The sequence below is a fragment of the Pan paniscus genome, chromosome 6, assembly GCF_029289425.2.
Source record: "Pan paniscus chromosome 6, NHGRI_mPanPan1-v2.0_pri, whole genome shotgun sequence".
Classification (NCBI taxonomy): Eukaryota; Metazoa; Chordata; class Mammalia; order Primates; family Hominidae; genus Pan; species Pan paniscus.
Window position 1 is genome coordinate 30,078,960 of NC_073255.2, and position 27,254 is coordinate 30,106,213.

Genomic DNA, 27,254 nt, shown 5'->3' on the forward strand with positions numbered 1-27,254 from the left:
GCAAGCAAACAGGAAAAGCTTCCGCTAAATTGTTACTGCTGTCTTTGGAGGAGTACTTAAAAATACACTTTTAAACCTATAGCAACTTTAGGTATAAATTTAATTAAAGGGGGAGATTTTCTGGCCATCTCCTGATTCTAAAAGACGAACTCTAAAGTGAAATTTTCTGTACTAATTGAGGTAAAATGAGCTAAATAGATATTAATATAATCAGCATTAAATACCTGTTAAATGAAACTTAAGTTGGCCTGAGGATGCCTCCATACTTGATTCCTTACATAAAGAACTGCAACCTAAGTTAGTACATAAACTAAATGAAAGCCTAACTTAGGAGAGTACTTTTGTAACACACAACTGAGTCTCATCCAATCACTGCAACTGAGCTTCAGTCAGTCTTAGGTGGCCGACTCCTCAGACCATATTCAAACAAAGCAAATGCCAAGCTGTAACTAATTGAGCTGTCTCTGTACCTCACTTACATTTTTTGTCCATAAATGCCACCAGACTACATTGCAGGCTGATGTTCTCTGAACCTGTTCTGGTTTTGAGGCGCATTCTTGTTCAGTTAAACTGTTACATTTAATTTGTCTCAAGTTTTTCTTTTAACATACCTAATGGATTTAATTATATACTGGGTTTTAAAACTTCCTAGGTTTTAAACTGGTGAGTTTAAGAGATCAGATATTTCTCTTTTGAGAACCTATAATAAAAATAAAATACGTCGGTAAAGGTTTTAGAGAATATTTAAATGCATAAGTAGGCACAGCAGTTCTAGGGACAATAGCCTGTTATAAACATAGACTTGAATGACCCAGAGCAGTTTTAGAATAGTGGGAGCTTTGCCTCAGTAGAGATGTCTTTCTGATTCGCTGATGGAGGTAGGCGGTGATCCACAATCTAGAAGCATCCAATTAGGAGAGCGATGTGGATCTTCAGTCAACACCCCGTCTGTCCATGCCTCATGCCCCAAACTTTAGGTGGAATAGCTCGTCCTATGTTTTCATACACTTTAGGCTGATCGCTTATTTATATTTACCACTCCCAAACTTCCTCTGATGTATATTTTAATCTGATCTTACTTGAATAAAAATATCCATGGAGAAGGAGTCCCAGAATGCTAGGGGAGCCCCTAACATACAGACTAAGCAGGGCACAGCGAGAGGTGGAACAGGAGAGAAACCACTGTGGGTGCACATTGGCCCTCCCTGCCTCTTGGGCAGTTTTCTATTCTTTTTTTTTTTTGAGACAGAGTCTCACTCTGTTGTCCAGGCTGGAGTGCAGTGGCACAATTATGGCTCACTGTAGCCTTGAACTTCCCAGCCCAAGCAATCCTCCCACCTCAGCCTCCCAGGTAGCTGGGACCACAGGCACATGCCACCAGGCCCATTCCTATCTATCTATCTATCTATCTAATCTATCTATCTATCTATCTATCTATCTATCTATCTATCTATCTATCTATCTATCATCTATGTATCTATATATCTATCTATCTGTCTATTTTGTGTAGAGATGGGGTCTTGCTATGTTGCCTGGGCTGGTCTCAAACTCCTGGGCTCAAGCAATCCTCCTGCCTTGGCCTCCCAAAGTGCTGGGATTACAGGTGTGAGCCACTACACCCAGCCAAGTTTCCTATTCTTGTAAATGTTGTGTAGTTGAATCTTTCCTATCAGCACAGCTGCAAAACTAGGCTCTCATTTACCTGATATATTATTACTCAGTACTCCTCAGTTGCACATTATTGAAATATCTAATGCATTTAAGCAAAATGAGGAATCTGTTATGAGGATACTGGGATGTCTTATGAATGAGATTAGGGCCTATAGAACATCTGGAACCAAAGACTCAAATCACCATCGAGACTTTCTCTTGGATTCTCATTTCTTCTCTGAGTCTGTTTCATTATCCCCTCTTACTACTATCTAGATTTTTAGACTTCTCTATCTATTTGTCAAAACCTCCTGAGTTTACATATCCTCAATTCTGGCTATCCTGTGAAAAACTGCCTTAGCTTTCTCAGTTTCAAAGTACCAGGGGATGACTCTGATTGGCCCAGTCTAGATAAGGTGCCCCATCTGAACCAATCATCTGTGGCCAGGGGTGGTCCACATTGTATTACCATAGAAGATCCTATTATAACCCTCTGAGAAGTGCTGGGGGTGGGTGGCACTACTGGGAAGACAATAAAAAAGGTGTCCAATACAGCTAGAGAGACAGAGCAGGTCAGGGAGAATCTGGCCTCATCTCTCCCTGACTCCAGTTCCTTGTGCTGAGAAAAACTATTTCCTTAGCTGGTGAAAACCTAAGTTCTGACCTGCAATCAGAAGGTGACTTAACCATTCTCTGTCACTGCAGGTATTTCTCTGTGTCTCTCTGAAGATGCTGTGGAGGTCTCTATTCTAGCCTGGTGATACCAGGAAACAGTGTTTTCAGCTGTGCCATCTGGATCTTTGTTTTTGCAAGCAGGTGTTCTTGTGCGATACTTTTGTGGCTCATATGGGGTTTTGATGGTAAAAAAAAAAAATACCAAAACAAAACAAATTCTAGATCTTCCTTCCCCAGGGGCAGCTGAGGGCACAATTCCCAGCTATTTCTCCATATATCCATCAAAAGCAGTGCCAACTTTGAGAGCTTATAAGATTCCTGGTCTCCCCTGGCAGGTGAAAGCCTTGGCTCAGGTGTTTCTCCCTGGCATTTGGAGGTGCTCCTGTTTCCAGCGTTATGCTCTTATGCTCACACCAGCTATGAAGCACTGCTCAGAGAATTCCAGGACCAGATGGTTTGGCCCCTAAATGGTCCTAACTCTTTTCAATTTGGGCTTCTTTCCTAAACATTTTACACCCTTTATTTTGCTGTGATGATACTGGCTTGCCTTATTTCTTCCTGCTGAGTTTACCAAGGTGGGGTAAGTTCTATGACCTGAAGTAGAATGGTTTTTTGAGCAAGAAAGTTAATTTTTTTATGAAGTTGGCAGATTTGCCAATCTCTGCCTGATAGTTGGGTAGTCTTCCTTGGAGACACAATCCCAAATTTCTTTTCTTTATGTAATGACCTGTACGGATCAGTAAGGAGTGTTTATTTTAGAGATAGTAAAAATAAGACCCTTGTGTATAATTCCAAATACAAGTATCTATTATTTTGGTAATTAGTGTGTCATTGCTGTCAATTTTTTTAAAACAGCATTTACACTAAATTAGTAGTAGTGATAATGGGACATTTAAGTTCACTCATACAAGCATATCTGTCTACAATAAAATATTTGCTTTCAGTGACAGAAAGTATTTTAAAAGTGTTCATTAGAACAATTTGATAACTGTGTATCCATTATTAATAACTTGAGACAGGGAATTACATGTTATATGACTCATGTGACCAATAAGGAAGCTACCATTTCCATAATTATAAAGAATTTATACCACATTTATTAGACTATTCTGTATCATTTGACCCATTTATGGCTCATTCTGAAAGGGTAAGATTTAAAAATTTATAAAGTTTTTTGAATGAAAAATCTGGCAGGTAATTTCTCCCTTACATTGCTAGCAGTGGGTGCCCGCCATCTAAGAGACTGGGGCCATTTTGTTCCATGCCTCCCTCCTCTAGCTCCATACTAGCAAAGAACATTTGGGATGCTCTGAGGTATGTTGACCCCTCTCCCTCAGGAGTGAGTTTGAGCAGAGGAAACACATCCCCTCTCTGGGGAGCCTTCTGATGGGTAAACTGTGACAAGAGTTGAAGTGGAAGAGGGTGATGTGGGTTGGCCACATTCTGTAACAAAATTAAGCCATGGGGTGAAGGGCAACTATTCAGTGTCCACGTGTTCTTTGTTCACAGGCCCAGTCAAGGTTTCTTTTTCTGGGGGGCGGGGGGTGGGGAGGCGGAGTCTCACTCTGTTGCCTGGGCTGGAGTGCAGTGGCACGATCTCGGCTCACTGCAACCTCTGCCTCCCGGGTTCAAGGGATTCTCCTGCCTCAGCCTCCTGAGTAGCTGGGACTACAGGTGCCCACCATGCCTGCTACATTTTGTATTTTTAGTGAAGATGGGGTTGGCCAGGCTGGTCTCAAACTCCTGACCTCAAGCAATCCACGTGATTACAGGCACAAGCCTGTCAAGGTTTCTGAAGAACCCATTTAAAGAAAAAGTTGAGCAAATGCTCAACTCAGTAAGCTCCCAGTGAATGTTAATTACTGGTGGCACTAGCGCTGCTGCTATTATTCTTCCAATCTTCCAGAGTTAATGACTGTGTGTGTGTGTGTGTGTGTATGTGTGTGGGTGGAGAGAAGAGGAGGTGAGACTCAGGCTTGAAAGGGTGGAGAGCATAATTTCAAAGGTTGGTAGAAGATGAACCTTTATATTCTAGGTTTTCTTCCTGGCACAGAAGAGAGAACCAGGCCTATTGAATGATTCTTGGCCTGTTATTCTTCCTCCCCAACCTCCGCCCAAAATCTCAAAAGTAGTTGAATTTGGAGCATCTTGAATTTGGAGATTCCCAAATTATTGTCACACTTGAGAACCTGCGACAGCGTTGTTCTTACTACTGGATAAATGAGTGCTGAGAGACTCCAAGTCCAGTCCCACAGGATCCTATTGCATCACCCCCTGTCTTTGGACATGCCTGTGAACAACAGTTGCTGAAACGATTTTGATGAAATGTGACATTTGCAGACTGTGGCCGCTGACCAAAGAATCTGAGCTATGGTATCCAAAATTTTACAGGCTACAAAATATAAGCTGGCCAGCATTTATTGCTTGAACTGACAGCTTGAGCCAAGTTTCCTAAGCCTACAGGGCAGACTTCTTACTGCTGCTAATTTTACTATCAGCAAACAAAAGGGAAAGGGGAAACAGTATCAAATGCGGAAGGAGAGCATCTGTGAGCACGAGATGAACACGGATAATTGGAAGAGGGCGACTTTCTGTGTTCTAAAACTAAAAAGGACTAAATTTGTACAGAAGTAAAATGAGAAAAGGTGTAATATAGAAAAAGCTATAAGCAGAGATCCTGTGCTGACTTCTCAGGACGGCAATGATTTATATATTAAGGCAGGCACCAGGGACATGTTAAAAACTCTACCGGGAAATTTCCCATATGATGGATAGAACTTTAATATTAATAGAGGATTCATCATGGTAATGTAAGTCATAGGTCTAAATCTCCTTTCATCAATTGAATAGTTCCTTTCCAGCCTATTATACAGGTAGTACAGGTTTTAAATAGCGTCATATAACAGGGCTGAAGTCTTTCTTTAGCTGCAGTTTCTGAAGTTCTGTTCACAGGAATAGTGACTGACTGAGTCATTTGTCTTTCACAATATTACCTGGGCCATCTGCATTTCTCCCCTTTACTTTTTATTAATATTTAGCACTCTTTAAAATATACTTAAGTTGTACTTTTTTCACAAATTAAAAAAAGCAGAATTCAATAAAAACTATTTCACACACATGAAGTGGATATGAAGGAAAAAATCGATTATTCATCTATTTGTTAAGGATTATCCGAAGAAGAAAAGTAATTCCTGCATTGCTATTTGGTATAGCTATCTAGTACACAATCACCAATTATATGCATTGCATTGTTCAGCATCTTACTCTGGGTTTTCTAGTCTTCTTGTAACAATGAAAGCCAAACAAAATGGTAGCACATCCTCCCTAGGATCTTGTAAGGCAAGGACAAGCTTTCTGGAATGAGAATATTCGCAACGTTGAAGTTAGTAATAATAAATAAGGCTTGGCTGCTACTTTTTTTTTCAAGAGGGACTCCAACATTCATTAATGGAGCATACAGTCATCTTTTCTTATCTTAGTCTAAAACATGCATGAAAATAAGTTCACACTACAAATACAGACTTAAAAGTATATACACAGAAAAGCAGATCCTCAGTTCTATCAAAAAGCTGGGCTTTCCTTAAGCCTGGATATCACTGCATACTGTGTCCCTCTTTTCTAAATTCATAATGTGCACAGACTATCCTCCACTGCAGTTTTATGCCCATGGAGTAACCAGTGTTAACCTATGGCATGTATTCTGTGAGATGTGAAGGTTCTGAGAAGTCCTGCTGTGAAGAAAACTGTTTAATGTTGTAGAATCCAGCATTTTCTAAATTTTATTTTGATGGTGGAATCCCTTTCTTTTTTGAGACAAAATCTCACTTTGTTGGCCAGGTTGGAGTGCGGTGGCGCAATCTTGGCTCACTACAAACTCTGCCTCCCGGGTTCAAGTGATTCTCCAGCCTCAGCCTCCCGAGTAGCTGGGATTAGAGGTGCCCACTACCACACCTGGCTAATTTTTGTATTTTTAGTAGAGACAGGGTTTTGCCATGTTGGCCAGGCTGGTCTTGAACTCCTGACCTCAGGTGATTTGCCTACCTTGGCCTCCCAAAGTGCTGAGATCACAGGCGTGAGCCACTGCGCCGGTCGTGGAATCCCTTTTTATAGGTAAGATCTGTAAACAATTGGGAAATCTTGGCCTACTGGAGGTATTCATAAACGTGGCCTCTTCTTTTTTGTTTTCAGGGTTTGATTTTCATTGGAAACTTTGTGATGAACTCCTATTCATCCTTTGAATCGTGGTTCAGATGTTACTTCCTCTGTGAAGATTTCTCCACTTGCCCTAGAATGGATGTGCAGTTTTTCCCTTTTGCCTCCTACTCCTTTAGCATTTTTTTTGTGTGTGTGTGTCAGATCTATGTTAATGTTCAGATCATGAACTAACTTATTTATTTTTATTTTCCCCTTCTGATCTATAATTGCCTTTATTTTAAGGAGTGTATTTTTATTGTCAGTGCCCTACAGAGTGGCTGGGTCATTGTAAGAGCTCAACAAAGATCTGCCGAAGGAATGGATGAATAAGTAGAACCTGGGAGCTTAAGCAGAAAGATTATCTTTCTGGTGTGTTGATGAGTGATTAATGAATGAACCTTTTGAGTTAAGTACTTTCTCCATTATAGTGACTAATTTCCATAGAGTTGATTGGATTGAGATAGACTCTGATGTGAAATGGTTAATCATTTAGTCTGCCAAAAAAGCAAGATTGACTGTTACTCAGTCTGTTTTCCCCCTTGTATGAACATAGTACCTATTCATAGTGGAGACCTTTTTGGTGTATACTCACTACCAGTCTATAACTCAGAATTTCCTCTTTTTTTTTTACCTGCTAAGGGAAAATATTGAATTTATAGACCTCTTTACCTTTCATTAAAAAGCTGGCATTATAGATTTATGGAATTACAGATTTGACTATATTATGCTTTTAGCCTTTTAATTTATAATAGTTAATTTTTTTTCCTGATATATTCTAGGTTTCAGGCTTCAAATTTTATTGTGGGTTGGGCACATTTTTCTCACTTTTTTCCCTTCCTTCCACTCTCCCCACTCCCTCCCTTCCTTCATTCATTTTAAAAAACCTTTTAAAAGATGTGCAAGAATGAAGATAATAATCTCCCTCTCTGGCTCTGCTACACTTCAGTTCTATGCCCATGCATGACGAATGTTAACACTGTGGTATATGGCTTCAGGTATTTGGTTGGCATAGATTTGGGGAAATGTAAGGACTCAGGCCAAGATGCAGCTTGGCTAGAAGGCTACATTTATAACATCCTTTTCTACAGTTCTGTGTTCTCTTTTTGAAGATGGTTTATAAACTTATAACCTGGTAAGGATATTAAGAAGAATCCATGTGTCCAAGAAAATTAATTATGTTTCTGTCATACAGACTAGGATGGCAAATTAGATAGGGATAAGTCAACTCTTTCTGTAGGTTGTCAGAATGTAAAAAATAGGTAGCATATCTGATTAGAAGAGGAAGAGGGAAAAAAAGTTAAGCCAGAAAGGTTGTTAGCTTGGGGTCAGGAACACCCATTATTTCCTCCCCCACAGCAATGAAGTTTACCACTGCAGGGAAGTGACACTCCTGAGTACCCCTGGCACCATGGCAAGGCCTCAAACCAAAGCAAAATGGATGATAGTAGTTAGAGAGGCGAGGGAGGAGAGAAAGAGACCATATGAAGTAATGGGACAAGCACTTGATTTGGAAGTTAGGGAGTCTGCCTTCTAGTTTCTAGCTTCTGGGTAACCTTGAGCAAGTTATTTAGCTTATAGTTTCTTCCTGCAAAAAATCTGTGAATTGTGGGATAATCTTTAAGGGCTCTCTACCTCCAAAAGTCTGTGTTGGTGATGTGAGATAAAGAGTTTGAGAGAGCTGGAGAAAAGAGATGTGTGGATAGGATTGGTAAAGATCACCCAACTCAGGTGCCCCTGAACTTGTCAGTTCAAAATGGCTAAATTGACAGGCAATTGCCCCTGAATTGCTCAGGGGCAATTCCTGCTTCCTCAAATCCAGGAGACGATTGACTAGCTCTAGAAGTTTCTGTTCATTAGCTGGGGTGGAGCTGAGAATCTGGCTAATAGAGAAAGGAATTGTTATATATAACCCCTGCCAGGAAGCCAATAGATCACAGGCAGTAGATAGAGTCCTTCTTAACCAGTTAAGTCTTGCACCTGCAGGTTCACCCCGGGAAACCATGCATGGAAATGGGGATTGTATCCTGGAACTTTTATCTTTAGATGGGGTAATTTTGACTGAGCACAAATTCCTTGGCTAAGGACCAAGTGTTCCTGGGAGCCAATCCTCTGTAGCAGGGTTTAGCTTTAAGGCTATTTGAAAGCCAAAACAAAGAGAATGAGTTTCACATTCTCAAGCAACTGCTCTGATGCCTGAATTCTAAAAGGTGTTCCAGAAACAGAGCTCACAGACTCTAACCCTTGACCATCAGAGTTCTCCCTGTAGCCCCTTTCAGGGTAAGTGTGGGGATAGTCAGTCGTGGAATGTTAGATGAGTAGAAAACTTTCCAGGGCTGTAGGTTGTTAGTTGATTCCCCAGAAAGCAGTTCTGTGAAGCTATTCTTATTTTTACATATGGCATATCTGAAAAAGGGATTATTTGGTGATTGCAACATTTTTTGTTTTATGTGCCTCTGCAGGCAAGATATGTTTTGTCTTCCATCAAGTCTTTAAAAAATATTTATCCTGGCATCTTCCCATTTTTCTTTCCACATGGAAACTCTCATATTTTTAAGACTAGTTGTGAAGTCATTCCTGGGTATGCACATTATATGGAACTCTTAGAAAAACTTTGAAGGACAATGAATATAAAACGATAGTTTTTTTTTATTAATATGTACCAGACATTACAAGCCATTCTTTTGTTGGGCTCTTCTCGATTAGCAAGCTGTAACAAAGTGTGGCAATTATGCTTTTTCTAGTGGGACAGCATATTGAAAACTATGGAAGATAAGAAAAACATGAGAATTTGAAAAAATGTTCTCATGATAGCATCATGAAAGCAATGCTATCTTATAGTTAAATAAAGCATGAACAATAATTTTGGGTTAGGTATGTTCTTCAATTATGCATTTGATTTTGGTAATAAAAGACGAATGCTTTTCAATAACGTTTGGAATTTAAATATACTGTTTCTTTTTCCCACTCTTCATGAGAGCATTTACCAATGCAAAAGTTACCTCTAGCCCATTCTTGTCCATTAAAAATTAAATGCTTTTACAGTAAATTATTAGAAGTGCTAGGTTGGCTGCAAATCATCAAAGGTACCATAAACCATTATGCAAGCAAGCGAGAAGTCTGATTAAATCTAAGGGATCAGAAGGCATATACATCCCTTGATATCCATCGCAAATTTGAAACTTACAAAAGCTACCATAAAATGCTACATTAAATTACTTTAAAAACTCTTCCAGGATTTTCACAATTCAACAGTGACTTGCCTTTTCAATTAAGTATGAACTAGGAAACTTCTACCACAAAGCACAGACACACCACTATTTAGAAGTTATTTCCACTTTCTCTAAACCTGCAGCAAAATTAATCCCATTTTTCCAACTAATATAGCTCACTTAATGGAACTGGGGCACTCTAACAGGTTTGCTGAAAAGCTAGTAATTAATGAAGTTCTTGTTTTCCTGCAAAATGTCTTTACTATCATTTGGTTATGAAAACAAAGATATGATGGGTCCTGAATATTGCAACACCATTTTGAAAATGTTAGAAGTATTTAACTAAGAGATGTTTGAAGAAAAGAAAAGATAATTCATTGTTTTGCTTCAAAGAGACAATGTATACCAAATGTAAAATACCTAGCATAGTGCCTGGCCCATAGTAGTCACTCAATAAATGGAGACTTTTATTGTTGTTAACTCAATTTTTCATTTGAAAAACTCAGGTTCCACCAAGACTAACTTGTCTAGTGCTACCTGGATGGTGTGAGCCCCAGAGTGGTTGATTCTGAAGCCAGTAGCCCTAAGCATTACTGGCCTTCTTAGAATATGACTGTGCAGGTGACCAATTAGCTACTCATGTGTGTGTAAAATGGCCTATTGAAACAAGATATAGGAGAAAGAAAAGTATAATCATGGAGGTAACATTTAGTCAAGTTGCAAAAATTGTGGAGAAGAGGAACAGCAATTGAAGCAAACATTTACAGTTGGGTTCTAGAGCAGGGTCTGCTCCCAAGTCTCCCACCCATGGTTTACATCTACCAAGTGGGGTGAGGATGAATAATTCTGTAGTATATCTGGGATTGGTTTGGGTGGCTAATGAATCTGAATGAATAAATGAAAAGCAAACATTTGTGGGTTAAGTGTCAGATGATTTCATCTGTCAGCAATTCTCAAACTTTAGTATGTATCAGAATTACCTGGAATACCTATTAAAACACAGCTGCAGGTGGTGACCCTAGCATTTCTGCTTCAGTAGGTCTGGAGTGGGATTCAAAAATTTGCACTGCTAACTAGCTGACGGGTGAGGCCAGTGTTGCTGGTCCAGGGACCCCACTTTGAGAACCATTGATTTAGGTTATCTAATTAATGCCACAACCCTGTGATGTAGGTGTTATTAGCCCCATTTTATAGATGAGAAAATGGATGAGTGGTAAGTTTGGGAAATTTTTCAGAGTGATGGTTTAGACCCTGGATACAGAGAAGCTGAGAAATTGCCTTCAAAGAATTTCTGAATTTCTCCAATGGGTGACAGAAATGTAAGACTACAGCTGTTCATCTCTACTTCCCACTACCCTCCAGAAAGATGAATGTTGTCAGAATGAGACAAAAACTTGTTGGTATGTACCCAGCATGGCACAGTTCCAGAAACAACAATGAAAATGGAAACAATTCTTTCAGAGATCCTTGAGCACTTTAGATGGGAGAAGCTGAGGCATGGAATGCTTAAATGACTTCTTTGATTTTATGTAGTGTATGAGAGGCAGCATTAGGATATCAGATGTCCTGAAATTCAATGAAATTTTAATTACAGGAGGAAAAATTTAGAGCTTCTGTTTGCCATCTTGATTGCCATCTGCCATGCCTGCTATCAAAAAAGCCAGATAATGAAGTGGAATAGATACCAAATCAGGAATCAGAATTTATTTATTTATCCTATATTTATCGAGTATCTTCCACATGCTAGGCACTGTTCTTGGTGCTGGGGAAAAAGTGGTAAACAAGATAGACAAAATTCTTGTTTTTGTACCCTAAAGGCAGTGAGACAATCAATGAATATGTTAGACAAACAAACAAACAAACAAAAACAAAACCCAGTAAATGTAAGAGAATGATAAATACTATGAAGAAAATTAACATCAGATAATGTTATAGAAGATGATCACAGATTCAGAAATTTAAAAACACAGGTATAATGGTTTACTAAAGATGCAAAGAAGAACTGAGGGAGATTCACCACTAGCCAGAGGCTGGATCTGTCACATCCCAGTTCTTAGCATTTTGATTTTCTGGGTTCTATTTTAGCCATGACTATAACCCAAGATTTCCCCTCCAAACCTCTCCAGAAATTGTTTTGAGATCCTCAGGGGGGAAATGCTCTTGTATTCAGTCTTGTAAGCAAACTACAAAGAGATGATAATATACAGTTGGAAAGTTATGCAGGGATACATTTTGAAAACAGGTGAGATGATTGTATGTCACATGATGCATGTATATGTTTGATGAAAGATTCAGATATGGATTTTAAAGTCAAGGACAACAATCATAGTAATAATTGATTTAAGCAAGAATTACCAAAGGTTGGTCAAGCCAGCACATGTGCACATCTCTTCCCGACTCTGAGTTGAGTGATAACATAGTGAAGTCAGCCACAGTGGGAGTATTTAAACCAGGAAGTTGGCAAAGATGATAATGCAGGCCTTTACAAATTACTATTCTTTTTTCCCAGATTGAAACTGCCATTGCAAAGATTATAACTGAGGAAATTATGGCAGTGAAAGAGATCAGAGCTAATCGACTCCATCTTGCTTCTGACATTTAAGCTATCCTTGCTCATTCCTGGGTATAGGCTGAACTAACTTTGGGAAGGAATTCAGTTTATGGTTTGACTTTAAAACAAAATTGATAATAGCCCTTTCCTGAAAAGACCCACTTCTTGCCTGGGCACCAGTCTGCCTTTGCAGGACTACCAAATTAGCTATAAGAATAGAAATTATGGTTTAGGGGGTATGCAACCTCTGGCTGCAAGAGTCTGAACCTCCCCAAATTACTTCTGGGGATAACATCATTATTGTAAAACCTAAGATCAGTTCTTGAGATATTTTGCAGACCCTGCACTGGACGGATCACTTGACACTGGGAACACCCAGACCGTGGTAATCTGGCTCAACCAGTTCTGCCATCCCACCCAGGAATAGAAGACAGCAGAAAACCTCACTTCGACCCCCTATGATTCCATCTCCACCCTGACCAATCAGCACGTCCCACTTCTAAGCCCCTACCGTGATATGAGTACTAATAAAACTCCCATCTCCCACACAGCTGGCTCTGCATGAATTACTCTTTCCCCATTGCAATTCCCCCGTCTTGATAAATGGGCTTTGTCTAGGAAACAAGCAAGGCGAACCCATTGGGAGGTTACAAGAGGGCTGGTTGTTGTTGAGAAACCCCTCCATAGGTCTCTTGTGCTTTTACACGTCTTGCTGGGTATGCCAAAAATGTGCCTTGGCTTCTCTTTACCTAGGTAATTTCTCAGGGTTTCATCTGTAGTGAACAACTTTGAAAGATGAGGTGATATCTCCCTCTGAGACAAAGAACAGGCTTGCTTACTGTTTGCTATAAAAGTGGCAGATTTTTGAAGTTCAGTGTTTTTCTCCCATAACACAGCATGCTGCATATGCAGGCCTGCCATGTAGCCGTCATGGGACATAAAAGCAAAGGGAGCCAGTGTAAACATGCTGATGCTTATGATGCTTGCTATGCTGTGAGTAATAAAGTCTGTTGTCTCTGACCCCAGAGTCTTGTGTTTTCTGCCAGTATCCATGACACAGTAACAGGTTAACTAAGTAGCTTAAAAAAGTAGGGTAAAATAAAATTGCAGCCTTGACAGTTTTGGTGATAAGGAAGGAATGCAGATGGGGACTTGGCTTTCTTTTTTTTTTTTTAATTAAAATTTATTTATTTATTTACTTTTGAGACAGAGTCTCGCTCTGTCGCCCAGGCTGAAGTTCAGTGGCATGCTCTCTACTCACTGCAACCTGTGCCTGCCAGGTTTAAGCGATCCTCCTGCCTCAGCCTTCTGAGTAGCTGGGACTACAGGCACACACCACCATGCATTTTTAGTAGAGACAGGGTTTCACCATGCTGGCCAGGCTGGTCTTGAACTTCTGACCTCGTGATCCTCCTGCCTCAGCCTCCCAAGGTGCTGGGATTACAGGCATGAGCCACCACACCCAGCCCAAGGGACTTGGCTTTCTTGAAAAGGAAGAACAAGGATTCCATAAACCAGGATCAGATAGATGAGAAAACTCCCTGGGATCTGGTAGCAAAGGTTCCTGCCCCAAGTAGTTGGGAGGGGGAGGATTGTGCGTGTGGAAGGTGGCGGTGGAGGAGGGGTTTCCCACTGTCCTATCTCTTAATAAACATGAGTTGAATTAATGCTTACAGGCTAAGCTGCAAAAACCAGGACTAAACAAGCCACCTGAATGGTGCTTGATTGTTGCTCATTCTCTCCTCTTGGTGGGCAGAGTCAGAAATGTTATCAGGACAATAGGCGAGCAAGCTCCTTGGCCCCGGCTGAAACACAATGTCTCTATGGACATTGAGCCAGGAGTTCTCAAAGCCAAACAACTGATGTTAGCAATGAGGACTTTGCTATTTACATAGAGCTTTCCATGAACCAAAACCATTGGTTTATATGAGCTGAAAACATTGGTTAAGCCATGAGTGGGAGAGTGCTCAGAAGGAAAAATGAACACAGAACCTTGCTTAGTAGCACTGAGGTGCTGCAGTCATGTCCCTGGTCCTTGCCACATTTCAACTTCACCAGTGAGAGATGGGCACTAGGCACAGGGGTCTCCAAAGGCCTTCAGAACAGCATGGTGGAGCTGTAGCCAGGGTGTTTACAGGGTAGAATGAAAGGGGACCCTGAGCCCTGGTGCTCGCTGGATGCCAGGGGTATATGAGGAGGAAGTAGTGCCAGTGCTTGGGCACCAACCTGGGGGTGAAGGGTCAAAAGAAGTAAAATGAAAAGGCTAACACCATAGCCTTATCCTCCCTGCTGGCATTCAACCCTGCCCTCTCAGCTGGGAAATAGCGTGGTCTAGAGGCTGTTGCTGTAGATCCTGACATGTACTCAGGTCAGCTCCTTGCAGCCTGTGGGATTTGGACACAGTTGGAAGTAGGGAGGGGGAGCTAATGTGGCCTACCGGGTGGAAATTCTGGGCTAATTCAATATCCTGTTGTGGTTTGCACGGCTGAATGCATGATTGGTAATGATATTTTATATGCTTGTACTGTGAATGTCCACAAATATCAGAGGGAATTTTCCTGTTCGGGGATGACCACATGTACTGTCCAGCAAGTCCAACAGAAACAATATATAAACCTGAGGGAGAAAGGGAAATGTCAGCTTTAGTGAGGGATAATGACTGCTGGAATACTAGGAGAGGCCATTCTTCAGTACATTAGCTCCACTTCTCTCACACAGCCACCAAGTACTCCTCCCACCACGCTCTTCCCTATTGGCAGCTATTAACCTGCTACTAAGCTCTTGTTTAAACTGAAAATCTTTCCAACAGAAGCCTGTGACTCTCAGGCTGGATATTGCCATTTGGGATGGGTCAAACAGGACTCAACAAAACAAGGTGGGAAGCGCCCAGTGAGCCTGTCTTGTCAAATAGAAATAGTATATTTAAGAGTGCTGCTCTAGTGGCATCTGAGAGGCCACTGAGTTTTACATGAAACAGTAGCAGTCATGTCTTTGGAAGAAACTTTTATCTCTCCCTCCACTGCCTGAAGGAAAGCTGCTGGCTCAATAGGGCCCTTGATTCATCAAGGTTGGTCTGTAACCCTGAGCTCTTTCACTGATGATGGTTTAGCTAAGATGACATCTGATGATGTCCACTGGGTGGAAGCAACCATCCAGCCTCAGTGACAATTCTGTTAGACCAACTGCAGCACAATGGGCTGAATTGAAAGCCACACCCTCGCCTTAGACAGTACTCCTAAGGACTATTTCTGACTCTTAGGCTGTTACCAATGGCCTAGCCATGTGGTCTGCCACTTGGAAGACTAACAGGGGCAGATAAAGATATTCCTCTCTGCGGCCATGAACTGTATAAACAAATTGTGTCTCCCAAGTAGATAGTCTGGGTCCCTTGTGTTGATGGCATTGTAAGGGCCTGTTGTCTGATGGGAACAATGAGAATTGAGCTGTTGATTGAGTGTGCAATGCCCAGATTGCTCCTATTGCTGCCTGGTGTCCTCACCTCATCAGAAATGGCAACAGATCCACCATTGCAGACTAGACACTGTAAAGGACCATGTGCTTCTGATGCAGAAGCTTCCACTGCATACCAGACTTGTGACTCCTGCCAAATTTTGGCCTGTTTGTTCTGTGGTAAAGTAGGCCACATTGCACAGGACATTACCTCTGTCTGTTCCTGGCAAATTGACTATATCAAATCTTTGACCCCCTTTTGAGACTACCATTGTTGTCTCAGTGCTTTGACATTTTTCTTTTTAAGGTTATGCTATTGCTGTTTCAGTCCAATCAGCTGACTCTAGCCACACCATTGTGCTTTAAAGTGAAATTGTGTCATGCATTAGGCTTTCTGAATCATTTGCAAAGAACATCTAACAATGAGATAATAGTCAAATACTTAAATGGACATTCCATATTCCTTACTATATCCAGTATTGCTGAGTGCCAGAATGGCATTCTCAAAAACTAACTCAAAAGTGTTTCTGACTCTTTGTCCAGTACATTTTCCTGGTCTACATATTTTAGTAAGGCAATTTGGTCACTTGATTTGGCTGTCTCAATAAAAGGTCATCCTTTTTGGTTACTCCTGAGTAATAATTAGTACAAAAGGAGTACAGAGTTATATAGATCCGTTATGAAAGCTTGGGACTCCATTCTGACTAATCATGGACATGGTATGTCTTTCCTTCCCCTAATAGCAAATCCGGGTCAGCCTGATTGGTACATTTTCCAGGTGGCAGCCTGGGCAAAAGAAACCTGGGACATGACTGGTCCTGGAATATTCTGCTATGTCTGATGTTATCAATGGTTACAAACACACAGTCTGGCACAACATTGTTTCAATCTGACTGATTATAAATTCATATGCTTCTCCCGCTGCCTGAGCAGTGTTAGGTTAAATAATGTATGACTGTAACTACTCAGTGGCACTGCCCATGTTTTTTAACTCAACATACTTGTGATTGAGATCAAATTTAACAACAAATATCAAATTGGAGTAACTAGGAGACTTTCAGGTTCTATGTTTGTATGTGGAAGAGAATGGACCATGAATTGTCTCACCATTTGTGTTGGGGGCTCCTTTTTGACCCAACTATTCTCCCTGTAATTATTGGCGATTATACCAAGGACTGATGAATTAACCTCTAATTCAATGAATTCACCTTTAAGTTGATGAATTAACTACCTTCTTTTGTGTGGGTCATTATGGACAATAGACAGACCTTCAAGACCATTCTAGCTGGCCACCCAAAAATGTCCACATCCCAATCCCCAGAACCTGTGAATATGAGACATGATAGGGAAAAGGGACTTTGCAGATGTGATTGAGTTAAGGATATTGATATGGGGAGATTATCCTGGATTATCTGGGTGGGCCCAAGGTAACCACAGGGGTCTTATAAGAGGAAGGCAGAAGGGACAGAAATGTGAGTGAATATTTAAGGATGGAAGCAGAGGTCAGGGAGGAGGAAGATGATTTAAAGATGGAGGAAGACGTCATGAGCCAAAGAATACAGGAGGCCTCTAGGAGCTGGAAAAGGTGAGGAAACAAATTCTCCCCTAAAGTCCCCAAAACGAATGCAGTCCTATGGATCCATTTTACACTTCTGACCACTAGAACCATAAGATAATAAATTTGTGTTGCTTTAAGTCACAAAGTTTGTGGCAATTTGTTACAGCAGTACTAAGAAATGAATACAGATTTTGGTACCAAGGGTGGGGTGCTGCTGTAACAAATACCTAAAAATGTGAAAGTTGCTTTGGAACAGGTAATAAGTGGATGCTAGAAGAATTTTGAGGAATATAATAGAAGAAGCCTAGACTGTCTTGAATAGATTGCAAGTAAAACATTGATATTAAAGAATTTACTTGTGAGGGTTCAGAAGGAATTGGGGAGCACGGTAGAGAAAACCTATGTTTTCTAAGGGAATACGTCAATTACCATAAATAGGCCATTGATAGAAATATGGATGCTAGCATCACTGCTGATGGAGGCACAAAGGAAATGAGGAACACCTTATTGAAAACTGCAAGAAAGGTGACCCTTGCTATATAGTAGCAGAAAGCTTAGTGTTGAAAGCAAATAGTTGAAGATGCAGCCTTGTTTCTTCCTGCTGCTGACAGTAAGATGTAAAAGGAAACAGAGGGATTGAAGAAAGAACTGTTAAGCAAAAAGGAACCAGGACTTGATAGTTTGGGAAATTCTCAGCCAATCCATATTGCAAAAGACATTAAAATGAGGAGATTTACTGTCAAGAAAGTATGTCTTAAAGGGAAAGCCAAGGGTGTGGCTGGACAACCTCTTGCCAGTGCATCAGAGGGGCCAAAAGGCCAGAGTATTCAGTCATACAGAGGGCTCTGTGAGGAGATTAGATGTGATTCATGGGTCCCATAAGCCATCTAAGAAGAACCCAGGAATAGAGACGGGGTTATCAAAGAAAGATCTGTAAAGGAAAAGCACCTTCTTGTCTAATGGTATGAATCCCTATAAATAAAAGGAATCCTTTCCTTTTATTTTCTCTCCCTTTTTCATCTTTACTATGAAGGAAAAAAATAGTAACTACAATGGATAAATCTGGCACCTTAACCAAGTAATCAAAGTTAACATTATCAGTAATGGGACAGATGGAAATTTTGTGCCACCTGATAGGAGGCAATGAGAGCACAGTATCACTTCTGTGAGATTCCTGTCAAAAATATAATCTGAATCTAATCTTGAGGACAAACTCAAATTGAGAGAGGCAAACTCTAAAATAACTGGTCTGTATTCTTCCAGATGTCAAAGTCCTAAAAGACAAAGACAAACTGAGAAATTATTCCAGATTAAAGAAGAAAAGGAGACAATGATCACTGAAGACATGATCTTGGCTTGGATCATTGAGTAATACATTTTTTCTCTCTTTTACTATAAAAGATATTATTAGGACAATTAGTCTAATAATGAAATAAGGTCCTTAGGTAACATAATAAGGTGGGTATCAATGTTACTTTTTCAGATTTTAACAACTGTACTATTGTAGGTAAGAGCATGTCCTTGTTTTTGATAGAAATACACACTTAACTATTTATGTCTGTAACTTTCTCATGAACAGTTCAGGGGAAATACACACACAAATGTATATATATTTACATATACAAACAGAGATAGACAAATATGGGAAAGCATTAACATCTGGTGAATCTGAATCAAGGAAATATGGAAATTCTTTGTGTGTAATCTCAGATGAAGATTGTTTACTCCCATTTCAGACAGTGCTTCAGTGTGGAACACAGAGTTGTACTGATTAGAGTGAAAGCTAAGCTGCAGTAACAAAGAGGCCCAACAACACAGTGGCTTAAGAAACAAAGCCCTTTATTCTCATTCTCGAAGCAATCCAGAACCGGCAGAGGGGCCCATTTGCTCTGTGCAGTCACGAGGGCTCCTTCCATCTCATTTCTCCCCATCACCTGGAGCACCATCCTCTTCCACATGGTTGATGCTAGCTTACAGGCCTTATCATGTTCCAGCTCACCAGAAAGGGTAAGAAAGTGGTAGAGCACGTGCGCCATGGTTGAAGGCCTAGGCCTGGAAGTGGCACACATCACTTCTAACTCATATTCCTGATGGGGAGGTCTTGGTCATATGACCACACCAAGTTGCAGGGAGGGAATTTGTGGGACGGGAAGGAGGTGTGATGTGGAGCTGGGCAACTCAATTAATATGGAAGAAGAGTGGAATCAGTTTGGTGGACTACAATAAATCTTTGCTACAAGTAGCCTGGGTAAATCTCTGTCAAAATATCTGCAGCGTAGTTTTATTTATCTTTCCCCACTAGCCTGTGAGCCCCGTGAGGACCAAGGACTAAGCTCTCACTTCTGACTCCCCAGTATCTAGCTCACATGTGAACACTCACTATGTTTCTATTGAAAAATGAATGGGGCACTTAAGTGTGTGGGTTGGGGGAGCAGGACAAGGGCAAAGATGAGCATTATTTTCACGACCTAGTTCAGAAAGCAAAGCTGAGCTTACTTATCAAGGGCACTACACACCAAGTTTGTATAAGGCATTTGGTGAAAAGCTTTGCTCTGAAAAGAATGAGTTAATTCAGCCAAAAAGGGTGGGGCGGGTAGCACAATTCAAATGTGACATTCTACAGTTCAGCTCAAAAGAAGCAATTGGCTGATTGTCACCAAGTGACCTCACTTTTCTCTGCAGTTATCAGCATGGGTAGATATAAAACAGGTGAACCTGTGAATGTACACTGGTTTTAAACAGAGATAGAGGAAGTAAAAGTCATTCTGAAGCATATGGGAGGAGCTGCTTCTACAAACCTGATTTCCCAGCTGCACAGTGGGATCAGAGGAGCAGGGCCGGGGACTTTTGTTCCGCAGAGTCCACCCCCACTCCCTATAGAAGGAGAGCTTCCAGGTGGCCTAAGTCAGCAGAATCAAGCAGGGTGCCCCATCCTGGGCTCCTGGAGACAACAACAGATGGCGGATAGGCAAAGCAAATTAATCAAGCCACCAAATGTTCTCAGATTTGGTTTTCAAATTCGCTACTAGTTACACACCGCCACTGTTACTGTGCATCATATTTACTTGACAGCATTGTCCAGTCCTTAGATTTCTCTCACTGGCTCACGCTAAAGAACATATGCCTTGTATTTCAATTAGCATTTTCCAAAGTTCAAGGGAATTCTGGGGCTGAAAAAAAACCAGTATGCCAGGAGTTCATGTACACAGGCCATCTGTGGGGCTCATTTCAGTGTGCTGATGTAGCCTAAAAGGCAGAGGCTTGAGCTTAGTCTTTTTGAAATATAGGTTTTAGAAAAGCTCCTTGAACATACTGCAACACACTCCATGTGGGATTCTTGTCCGTCTCTTTGGAGGAGTTGGTCATGACTTTTAAGATCTTTTCTCATCCTTCCAGCTCTTCCCATCATCCATATGAGGCCGTAGCTGTGTACAGAGCAGATTAGTGCAGTCTAACCACTCATCCATCACATAAGCCTTTCAGCAGCAAGTAGGCAGCCAAATGTCAGCGTGGCATGAATCTCCAGAGAAAGCACAGTCTACACAGATAAGGGCCAGCAAAGCACAGGGTATGGGTTTTGCTCACAGAGCATCTAGATGTGTTATGCTACTCCTAGAGGATGTTCTTAACATCGAAAGCGACAGCTGAGGAGAAGAACTATCTAGAGGGCAATTTGGTCATAGCATGGAGATGAGGAGAATGGGAGACATCAAGGGATGGAAACGGATGAGGTGGGCACATCCCCAAGAACCATAAAAATGTCCCAAAGACATCTGAAAATACATTTGGAAACCGTACCTCAAGGCAGTGTGGTCCAGGTTCTGGTTCCTTCCCTGCCAGTACCTCCAATCACCTCTCTGGAGCTGTTTCCTTTCTGTGCAGTGTGGTGGGTAGGACTCCCTAGGTGATTCTCAATAGGCCATATTCACACGGTGCGGCTGGTCTAAGCCCAAGTGTCATGAGGATGGAGAGGACACAGAGGATGAGCCCAGGCAGGGCCAGCTCCGGGAACGCTGGCCACCTTATCAAAGGACATATTCCACATAGACTTGGCTGGAAGGACCTTCATCAGAATTTTTTTTATTACTACCAGGAGAGTGAAAATCAGGAAAACAATTTCCACGGTATCCATAAATTGGGGCTGATCTTGAGATGAATTATAACAAATTCTTTTGCTTATGTACTACTTTTCAGTTCCTAAAGTGCTTTTAAGCTCCACTCTTTGGGGATAAGTGGGGGGATTATTAATCCACTTTAGAAATAAAATTGCATAGAATTTGAGACCTCCTAGCAAATGGTAGAGACAGGATAAACCTAACTGGTGTGAATGAGAAGGCCAAGCCCCTCTTCATCTGCCTCAGAATATGTCCCTCGACTCAGCCAAAGAGTAACAAATACCTACATTAACCCTTTAATATGGATTAGTCGTTAAATTATATTGGTTAACTGTCATCTAATGAATAGCAAAATCTTGGGGAAACCAGGCACAAATCAAATCAATTTGTTAGACAGGAAGGTGAAAGGAATGGCCTAGGTGCTCACACATGTTCGCATGGGCAAGATAAGTCCAGGCTGGCATTCAGGGGGCCCAGGGTCAGGATGAGTGCACTGACATAGCCACAGGGCCAGAGATCAGGAGCAGCAGGTCCAAGGGCAGATGTGGGTTCATGAAGCAGGAGTTTTGACACATTTAGCCCTTTGTGATTTTGTCTGAGGCAGGCCCTGTCTGGAGTACTGCATTCAGCACAATGAAGAAAAACACAGTGAATACCTGAAAAAGAGATGCTCAAATGCTCAAATGGATACGAATGACTTCAATTATTTATAACACCTCCATATTTCAAGGCTCTACCCCCTGGATTCTGATTGTATAGGTCTGAGGTGCAGCCTAGGAACCAGCATTTCCAAGGACCATGCCAGGTGCTTACAATGCAGAGGGTTCATGGATTACGACAAGTAATACTATACTAGTTGTGCATACAGAAGGTAAACGATGGGCAATACTTGAGTGGTGTTTAGTTCTTCCCTTACCTGCGGATATTTTGTGCCGATTTGGAGGCCATGGGTGGGCACTTCATGGCATTTCTATCTGCTGCTATGGAAGAGAGCTCTTCCCGCCCCCATCCTATGCAGAATCTTTAGATTGAGAGGGGTATGGGAGTCTTCCTTCTACATTTCCCAAACAAAGACATAGCTCAAACAGCTTGTCACATGAGGTGGTTAGGAGGCTCCCCGGTGCATTTGGAAGGGAGTGAAAGCTACAGAGTATACAGGGAAATTGAGCAGGAAGCCACGTCTCCAAGGCATCCATTAGAGAATGGAAAAAGCTGGCTAACTTTGAGTTATAGGGTCATAATTCCATCTCAGGATTCTGGCAATAGCATAAACCACTAGAACTCTTCCTTGGTAGTTTATGAACACTTTGCCCTCCCTACCCTCACCCCACCTCCTGCCTTGGAAGATTAATAGCTCTGTAAATTACAGTTGTATTAAAATATATGTATTATATCTTGATATGAGGCTTTCATATGGGTATGAAAGCGCCCTCAACTTCCATCTCCCTGGGTGACATGTCTTGCTTTGTGTACTCATGCAGTTTCAGTGTTGAAAAAAAAAGGACTTCCAGACTGACAGAAGCACCACAAAAGGCTGTGGCCTTTGAGTAAGACTATTCTGGGCTGGGAATCAGCAAATGTAAAAGTACAGAGGCAAGAAAAAGATGGACATTAGGGGATGCCCAGGAGAGAAATGTGGCTGAAGTAGAGAACTTGAGTAGGTTGAGACTATGGTGTGTGTGTGTGTGTGTGTGTGTGTGTGTGTGTTTGTGTGTGTGTGTGTTTGCGAGAGAGAGAGAGAGAGAGAGAGAGAGAGAGAGAGAGAGATCCTGAATAATGCACGAGGTATTTGGACTTTGAAGGCAACATACCTTTGAAGATTTCTGGGTAGGGATGTGACATGATGAAAATGATGTCCAGGGTGGACTGGTTGCTCAGGATGGCCCTAGGGATGATGGGCTGCCTGTAATAGGACCACGAGGGAAACAAGGAGCTTTATCTTGAGGCTGTATTGCCACATGAGCATTGGTTTTCGATTGCTTAGATTGCATGTATTTGGAGTGGCTCAGCGGGAGCTGGTGGGATCAGCATTAGGTGTCTTTACTGCTTTTTTTAAAAAGAGGGCAGATGAACCCATTTTGTCTTTCTGCCTCCTGGTTCTCTATGAAGCTATGCTTACGCCTAGATTTCTTACTTTGCATATAAACATGTCATATCCGTATCCTATTTCTGGGACAGAGCCACAGCGTGTGAAAGCCAGGTATCTCAATCTCTGGTTCAGGATCTACGATGTCATGTTGTTATCCCTTAAAGTGATTATTCTCTAATTATTTATTGAAATTGTCTTTCCTGAATTCCTCAAATCAGAGTCCAGATCCTCCCCCAGACACGGGGTCTGGGCCACTGAATAACACAGTGGAGGGCTCAGGAAAGCGAAGGGGAAGGAAGAAGTAGAGGGGATGAAACAGAAAGAAGACGAAAGGAAGGAGAAGAGGAAAAGGGGGAAGTAGGACAGAGGGGAGGGAAGAAAGAAGAGCAGTTCAAAGATAGAATGGTGGTAAAAGGGCGCCAGTCGCTACAAAAATTGCTGCCCTAGAAGCGAGAGGAAGGTGTCCTGGTGTGTAAAAGCAGCCTCTCACTTTCACCACGTGGGGGCAGACTCTACTTACAAGAAAAAGCAACAATTTGCAATGGCTTCCGGGTCAAAGTGATCCTCTCGGCACACGGAGGATTCGGTATTGAGCCGATCACTCACTCCCTGAGGTTCTTCTAGTCCCTCAACAGCTGGAGCCCCATCTCTGGGCACAATGTCAGTGTGGATTAAAGAAAAAAAGAAGGCCAACTTTGCTCAAACTTAGATTTTCACATCATGTGGAGTATAGAATTACAGTTGAACAGATACCACGTAGAACAAAACATTTTGCCGTTTCACCTTATTATTTAAAATATAGAATTGCCCAGGCTTTTATGCAGTCTCTCATTTCTTTATGTCTTTTCCTTTACTGAAGAGTTATTGCATATACATTATATGTGCATCGTTCAAGGAATTTCCAAACGTTGGAAAGCATTCTTCTTAATTTCTTCCAGCTCCTTCTCAGTCTTTGCTTGTTATATTTTTAGCCTAAGGTGATAAAAATGCATGGGAACGTGTACGTTAGTTTCTTAAAAAAAAAAAAAAAAACTCATAAACTCTGAGCCTTTGCGTTAAAGGGATATTTTTATTTGGAGAATGGTTGAAAACAACCAAATTACTGCAGGTAGTTCTGTGGTGCTGTAAAAGCAATCGTTGCAAGTGTCTGATTGCCTCTGAGCACAATGCGACTAGCATAGGGCTAACAGGGCGAAGTGCCAACTGAGATATTAAAGGGGACCGATTTCCTCCAACCCCCCAAGTTGTTAAGTATTATTATCCCTGAAAACAGCATTTCAATGTCCATTTTGTTTTCCTTTTGGTAGATTTTTTCTTTTTTGAACAATATAGAACAAGTTAACTCCAGCAAGTATGTATGTTTTCTAAGATAGACTTTCTAAGTAGCCAATTAAAAACAGAATCTCTTGAAAATAAAAATATTCTCTTTGGAATGGTGATTGGGCCTCTGAGATAAAGAATCTCATTTGCAAGTTTAAAAGGAATAAGAACTTTCTATTATCTACAGACTGAGTAAGTGCTGAGAAAAAGGCAATTTTGCTATTCCCTATTCCCCCCCAAAAAATTAAAAAATAGAAGGATAGCAAATTGACTGGACAATTGTGGGAAGTTTGGCTCCATCAGTCTCATGATTTTCAGTGTGTCCAGGTTAACAATAAAACTTAGTTTATGTGAGTATATGAGGTAGTGGTGTCATTCCAGTTGTCTGTTTAATCTGGTGGCACAAGAAGTAGCAAAGCTACTGTTTTGTAGCAAGGTCTTGGGGCCTACCGTTTCCTCATTCCTAAGTTTAAGGAGAAGAGCATTACCTCCACTTAAGATTTACATAACTTTTTATGAAATACCTTCACGCTAATTTAGTCCACGGCCCCTTTAATACATATAATCCATTACAGTGCTGCGGAGATGATTACTTCCGGATGTGGTTTCTGTTCTCTCCCTCTGTTTCACAAGCTGTGTGCCGACGTTATGAAGCTCTTGCAAGGAAAAAAAGAGAAAAACTTCTAAAATGATTTCTTCTTCTTAAAAAACAGGAGAAGTGACTGCAAAGAATGATTTACTATCAGTCTCTGCTTTGCAGCAGCGGAAAATTGGGAGAGGATCAAACATCCTCTCCAATTTGGCTACTACCTTCTAGGTTTAATAGTGTTTTAAAATGAAATCTCTGACAGTCTTTGTAAGGGCTATTAATTTGTACCTTGCAGAAATGCGATTCAAACGTTTCTGGAATCGAAACCTTGGAGGAGGTTTTATAGTAAAGAAATATTAGAGACATCTGAGATTTTCTCTGAAAGTTGATGTGATCTCTTATCTGAAAATCAAAGGCTTTGACCCAAACTTTGAGATCCCCTCTCTCATTTAATTGGTGTTAGCAGGGAAGGTCTGATAAATACCGAAGGGGCTGACAAAACTCTGTTTTGCAACTAGTGTAGGGCCAAGACTTTCTCTCTCTTATTTGACTCTATCCCTTGAGAGCCTCATTTGTTTTTAGTACCTAATTTTATTGTTCATTCTTGCTAACCTTCCAATCTCAATGCACTTTAAGAAAAAAGTAAATCAAAAGTAATTACTTGGAGAACACAAAGCCGTATCTATATATGAGATCAAACATTTCCAACCTTCCCTTGCTATTTACTTCTAAATAACTACTCTTCTTACTAGTGCTTTCTGCTTGTTTTTGTGACAAACTAACAGCAGGGAATGTCTTCAGGCTAATTATACAGGACCATTATGTGATTCTGCAGGAGGAGGACTAAGGAGAGCTCTATTTCCAGCTTTAGTTTCAGGGGGAAATGAAACCCTAAGGGAAATCAGGCCTAGGCTGACTTCTCAGATCACAAGTAATTCTGGTCTAGGAGTCCCTTGCCCTCCACTAAACAAGAAGGCCCCAGATATTCAGAGGATGACTTCTAGTATCCTTTGGATAAGTGGCTTCAAGTGGTCTTAAAAGTTGCTATACAGCCAATGCCTTCCCCTCCTCTCATTCAGAGGGTTTAGCATGAGTGTGAAAAGGATAAGAAACACAAAGACATAGGAAAGAATATAACAGCAGTGACTAAACATCTAGACTTATCTTTTGGGAAACAAAAATCTCAGCGTCAAATGCGGTGGTCACATAGAGAATTGTGAAAATTTCTCAGAAGATCTGGTGCCCTGCCCACACTGCAAACCCAGCCCCAAGTATCGACCAAGTCCAGCCTCCTCTCAAGAGCAACACACGTTGGCCTCTAGTGGGAGGACTCCTTTGGCTGCAAGCCACAGACCCCAAATCCAGAATTTAAAAGAAATTCCAGGGCTGCTTCTTGCTTCAGGGGTCAAATGCTCTTCTCCAGTCTCTGACTCTCTCTGTGTCTCACACTTGTATTTGTTTCTGCCTGTTCATCCTTCAGATGGGAAAGCAACATGGCTGCCAGAAGTCTGGGACTTACAATCAACCACCTTGGAGATCCAGCATCTTGGGGAGGAATGTGAGGTCAGGTCTGGGCCATGTGCCCGCCGTGGGGTCAAGGCAGGGTGAGGTTAGCTTCACTCAAGCCACAGGAATGCGCTTTCCACAGGAAAGATAGGTTCTATTACCTACCGTAAGAGGAAATGGTTCTGGGCACCCAAAACCAAAAAAATGTTCCGTACACAGTCCTTATCTATATATATAAAAACACCAGGATCAATACCATATTGCCATTGTTTTGTAGTGTAGGTTTTGTTTCTTAAGGAAACTGCTGTTGCCTTTCCTGCTCCCTGGGGTCCACTTTGAACCTATACC

At 41.3% G+C, this 27,254-nt stretch overlaps 1 long non-coding RNA gene across 1 annotated transcript in view; it reads right to left on the reverse strand.

Annotated features, from left to right (window-relative positions):
* Window positions 1–27,254, reverse strand: part of LOC117980895 (uncharacterized) — a 397,942-nt gene that overhangs the window by 5,404 nt on the left and 365,284 nt on the right. The gene's annotated exons all lie outside the window — the stretch shown is intronic.